Here is a 6,000-nt window from a genome sequence, read left to right as displayed (position 1 = left end):
TTAATACAATATAGCTTTCACTAAAATCGACCAACAAACAAACATTTTTCTACCCAGAACTACGTAAACCTTGACTTCTCTATTGAGATACGTAGGAGTAGGATTTGTAAATCTTGTCAGGCCCACTAATAAAAAACTTAGGTTTAGTCCTTCGTCAAAAATCCAAAAACATTCTCCTCTCTTCTATTCTTTCTTTCCCACCTAATAACTCGAGAAGCCCAACATTTCAAGCTAACATTAACTCACACAATTAACCTAATGGTTCCCGTTGAGTACAACGGACATGGGGGGTGCTAATACCTTCCCCTTGCGTAATCGACTCCCAAACCTTGATTTGGTTGCAACGACCATAATCATTGTCGTTCTTTCTTGGGTTTTATCGATATTTCCCCTTTCCTTTTTAGGAATAAATAAAGTTCGGTGGCGACTTTGTTCAGTCCATCATTGCGAGTGCGCGATTGTGTTTCGCTAAGTCGTGTTCTCATTTTTCGAGGTGCGACAGATATATTTCTGAAGAAGTATATGTGCGCCAACCTATTGGTTTTGAAAGTTCTCAAAATCATGACTTTGTTTTTAAACTGAAAAAGTCATTATATGGTCTGAAGTAAGCTCTTAGAGCTTGGTATGATAGACTAAGTAACTTCCTTTTGGAAAATAATTTTATCAGAGGGAAAGTGGACACAACTCTCTTTTGAAAAACCTTTAAGAATGATATTCTAGTTGTATAAATTTATGTTAATGATATTATTTTTGGTTCTGCTAATGCTTCGTTCTGCAAGGATTTTGATAAGTCAATGCAGGTATATTTTGAAATGAGTATGATGGGAGAACTCAAGTCATTTCTAGGAATTCAGATTGATCAACATTCATAAGGAACATACATCCATCAGAGAAAATATACAATGGAACTTCTGAAGAAGTTTAACTTGTCAGAATGCAAGCAAGAAAAGACTCAAATTCACCCTACATGTATTTTGGAGAAAGAAGAGGTAAGTAGTAAGGTAAATCAGAAGCTATTCAGAGGTATGACAAGCTCTCTCCTTTATCTAACTGCTTCTAGACCTGATATTTTATTCAGTGTCTACTTATGTGCTCGCTTCCAATTAGATCCTATGGAGACTCACTTAAATGATGTTAAGAGAATCTTTACGTATCTGAAAGGTACTACTAACCTTGGTTTGTTTTATATAAAATTAAGTGAATACAAATTAGTAGGCTATTGTGATGCTGACTATGCTAGAGACAAAATAGAAAGGAAGAGTTCTTCCGGAAGTTGTCAATTACTAGGAGACAATTTGATCTCACGGTTCAACAAGAGATAGTCAACAATTGTGCTTTCAACAGCCGAAGCTAAATATATTGCAGCTTCTGGATGCATCACTCAGATACTCTAGATGAAGAATCAACTAGAGGATTATTGGATATTCGAGAGTAACATTCCTATTCTACGTGATAATACTTCTGCTATCTGTTTATCTAAAAATCCTATCTTGCATTTTATGGCTAAACATATTGAAATTAAACATCATTTTTACATGACTATGTTTAGAAGGGTATTTTTCACCTAAAATATGTTGATACAGACCATCAATGGGCTGATATCTTTACAAAACCCCTTGCTGAAGATATATTCGTATTCATTCTGAAAAACTTATTTACGGATTTATGTCCATAATAAAAAGACGAATTTCAGAATGTTTAAGTCTTCAAAACTCTAGATTAGATTCTGAGAATTTATCTATTGACTCGAGACATGAGCTTTCTGAAGTAAGGAAGTTTCATGAATCAGAAAGGTTCTTATCAGAAGCAATGTTATCAATATGTCTTCCTGATTCTGAACATTCATTGCATTAAATGGTTGTCATATCGTTTGATATCATGTGTTTCTAAATGGTGACAGATGTCCCACTTTCTGAGCATTCGTGATAATAACGTGACACATTGGGTTTCACATTTCTTGGAATTAGGTTAAAATCTCTTACGCTTCCCCCCATATCGGCGTAGTTTTTACCCTGTCATCATTGCAAAAAAAAATCTATGTAAACCCATTTCACTCATATTTTCACACTACGTGCACATTATTCCCACACTTTCTTCTTTCAAACCTAAAACACTCTCTCTACAAATGTTCATCCTCTCCTTCAACCTCAACAATGACTGCTCCTCAACAACAGATTCAACAACACCAATCTCTCAGTCGCTCCATGGTTGATGACAATCATCCCGTTATGGAAGGGATTCTTGAGTTAACTATCAATACTCCAGTTGATGAGTTAACGGTACTCTGTGAAATAACTGTGGACTTCAAAAATCTGAAGGACAATGGCTTTGATTCCTCTGAAATGCTGGAATTCCAAGGATGGAAGGGTTTCTTTGAAAGATTAATTGGTCGTGTTTATCTAGTGCATGTGAAGTAATTCTGATACATGTTGTAGCTACAAAGGATACAATATCCTCTTTCGTCACGAACATGAAGATTATTGTAACTGAAAAGTCTATTGATGATCTTATCTCTCACAATGGTTATGGAAAAAATGTCTACAACATCAAAACTGATGCAAGAAGGAATGTTATGGTTTCATCTGTCACCTTCAAAGAAGGAACTAAGTTGGATGAAGGAAAAGGTCCAAGTGCTAAAGACCTAACTGATAGACTGAGAGTATGGTTCAAAATTATTACGGGATGCATTCATCATCGCCCCAACACAAACTTTTCTAACTACATCAACACCATCCAGAAGTACATGGCGTTCTTCTTGGAAAAAGGGTACAAATATAACTTTTAGCAATTCTCTTCAAATTTCTCAGGGATTCCATTAGAGAAACCAGAACTGGAAGTACATCCAAAAAGGGAAAGTTCATTCATAATGGAAGGCTTATTTCTGATGTTTTGGTTGAGAACCGTCTGGTGGATGACCTTCTGGTCAGTGGTTTAACTGTTGAATTAGTGAAGGATGCTGGAAAAATATTATGGGGGAAGAATCTCAAGAGTATGTGTCTCATCTCTAACATAAGTTGTTCAGGAAGATGAGGTAGATTATGGGCATCCAAAATTTGTTATGAAGAAGCTGTTGCACAACCGGTTGTTTCGGAAGACCAATAAATTGAAGTTTCTCTTCATCAACAGTTTGCTGGAACTTCTTCTGGAGATATTCCTGATGTGCTTATGAAGACCATTGAGGAAATTAAAGTTGATAATGCTATATTCAAAGAACGTTTGGATAGACAGGAAATGATGTTTCAGTTAATACTTTCCAAACTTCTACCGTTTCCTCCTGAGAACCCTTGGCATTTTTTTTCAAAGTTTTTATTTTGTTTTAAGTGTTTTTTTTCTTCTATTTTTGACTGTATCTTTTCTGCCTTTTGGCATTGCAATGAAAATCATGTTTTTTCTTTCCATTACTCTTACCTTTATTTATTTTGTCTATGTCTTTTTGATTGGTGACAAAGGGGGAGAAACATATTTAAGGGGAAGAATCGTAATTTGATTTTGACATACCTATATTCCTGAATAAGAACCCAAACATTGTTTAATGTTTCTGCTAACAACTACTTCGAAGAATAGTTTGTTAATTGTTTTTGCAGGGTTAAGTTCAAACATCAGAAGATGTTTTGAAGTTTCAAAGATCAGAATGTAAGTTATCAGTTTTTAAAGAAATGGTCTATTATCTGAGTTTGAAAAACTTTCATGTCGGTGATCAGAAAGAATCTAAACCAAGAATCAGATTCAAGCATTGAGTCTTCAAGGAATTAAAAACCAGGCTCTGAACTTGGAACTTGTGAAACTTGGCATCAAATTTTGAAGAATTGAAATTTCGGCATCAAGCTCTGAGGAAGTGCAACTTCCATAGTAATCAGACTTGGCAATCAAGCTTTTAAGAAGAATTCTTAACTAGGTTCTGAAAGCTCTTGTCAAAAAGATTTGTCTTTCAAAGAGAACCGAAATTCAAGCATATGAAACGAACCAGACTCTGAAGCTTCTTCAAAAAGAATTCAACTAAGCTTCTGAAGTAAAGTTCATCGAAATGTTGATGTTAATGAACTAGTGTTATGGACAACATCAAGCAACTTCTGAAGACAAACCAAATTCTGATGGGAGATCATTCTCGTACTTCAAAAAGGTTAATCAGGAAAGTGTTCTTTCATTCTAATTTTATCTTTTTAGAATTATACATCCCAGAGGCAGCTTTGTGCTTCTATAAGGTGTATCCTTTTGTAATTACCCTGTACAAATTTTTTCATCAAAATACATGTTTTGTCATCATAAAAAAGGGGAAGATTGTTTGAACAATATTTTTTCTACATCTATACTTTGAGTTTTGATGATAACAATGTTGTATTTGTGTAAGAACAATTTTGCCCTAATGGTTTATTATTGTGTAGCTTTAATAGCCAATTCTGATTCTAAGTATATGACATGCAACATCATCAATTTCTGAACAATGAGTTCCAGTTCCGTTTGCGTCAGTCATAAGAAGTTCTGAAAGATATTCAAAGTTATTGTTGCAATGATTTTTCCGCTTCTATGTTGATTCACTCCTGAGAAGCTTCTAAGGAAACGCTATGTTACTGCTGCAACATTCTCTCAGTTCGTGCTTCTGGACGTGACTCTGATTATAAAGCTTCTGAAGAATGGCAAGCTTCTGAAGTTGTGTTACTTAGCTGAAGATTATGAAGATCTCAAGCTAGACGTTGAGGTTATCAAGGTTCTGACGGTAGATTCTGAAGACTCTGAAGATCTCAAGCCAGACTACTGACACTATCAAGGTTCTGACCAAAGATTCTGAAGTTTCTGAATCCAGCTTTATATTTTTTCATTTCATGCTTCATCAACTTTTACCAGAAGCCAATGAACTTGAAGATAAGATCAAATGGGCACGTGATCAAATAGTACATAGTACAAATCAAATATCATTTCCACTACCTGAATTCGGGGGCGAGGATAGTACTATACATCACATCTGTCATTGAATTTGTGGGTGAAGGACAATACGCAGTATCATTCCTTTCACTATCCAACAGGGAAAACCGCTCAATTTGGTTTCTCTATTTTCCCCTTAAACAATCTCTTTTCTTATGCTATATAAGTGAGACTTGGAGACTTGAAGAAAACAAGAACGCTGAATGTTGTTGGTGCTACAACAATTTGACAAAGTCTGTTTCTTTGTGAAAAGCTAACAATTTTTGTACACGTTTTTTTCCTTTAAGTATTTGTTTATCATTTGTGTAAAATCTGCTTGTGTAGAAGCAACTTGTAGCACACAAAATATTATTCAAACTGTTTGTTTGATTTCTTAAGGAGAGTAGGGTATAGTCAGATCCTTGAGAAAACAAAGAAGGTTATTCTTCGTGATTATTCTAATAAGTTGATTATAGTGGATTAAGTCCTTGTGTATAAGGTAAAATCATCTTGGCGGGTGGGTTGGAGTAGCTTTGAGTTTCAAGCGAACAAGGATAAAAATACTTGTGTTTTTATATCTTTGTTATTAACATTTAAGTGGTGTTCTTGAGTTGGTAAAAAACCATTTTATTTTGTAAAACCCAATTCAAACTCCCCCTTCTTATGTTTTTCACACCTTCACTTTTATGTATCACTTGAAATTATTTGTTTCATGTTCTTTCATGTTCTTTTATACTATAATTTATCCTGTTATCTGAGATCCTCCTTCAATCATTTTCTACAGTCAAGTGCTTTCGTATGGCATGTATATGATTATTCTTGTGATTCTAGAACCTTCCTTGAGTCTATAGATGAAGGTAAGTCATCTTTTACCTTCCCTCAAGGTTTGACATCATAATGGTGTGTTAACTTTAACAACCACTTGGTTTTAATGATTCGTTATTGGGTCATGCATTTATTGAACTATGTGTGTTACAGACCATGAGTTATTCAGATCCTGGCGTTTTTAGGGAATGAGTATAGTCTCGATCCAAGCTGGACATATATAAATGTGTTTTTAAATTTATAAATTACATCAATGTCTCGTGTATGATTTTAATA

The sequence above is a fragment of the Lathyrus oleraceus genome, chromosome 1 (assembly GCF_024323335.1).
Source record: "Lathyrus oleraceus cultivar Zhongwan6 chromosome 1, CAAS_Psat_ZW6_1.0, whole genome shotgun sequence".
Lineage (NCBI taxonomy): Eukaryota > Viridiplantae > Streptophyta > Magnoliopsida > Fabales > Fabaceae > Lathyrus > Lathyrus oleraceus.
This window is presented reverse-complemented; position numbering follows the sequence as displayed.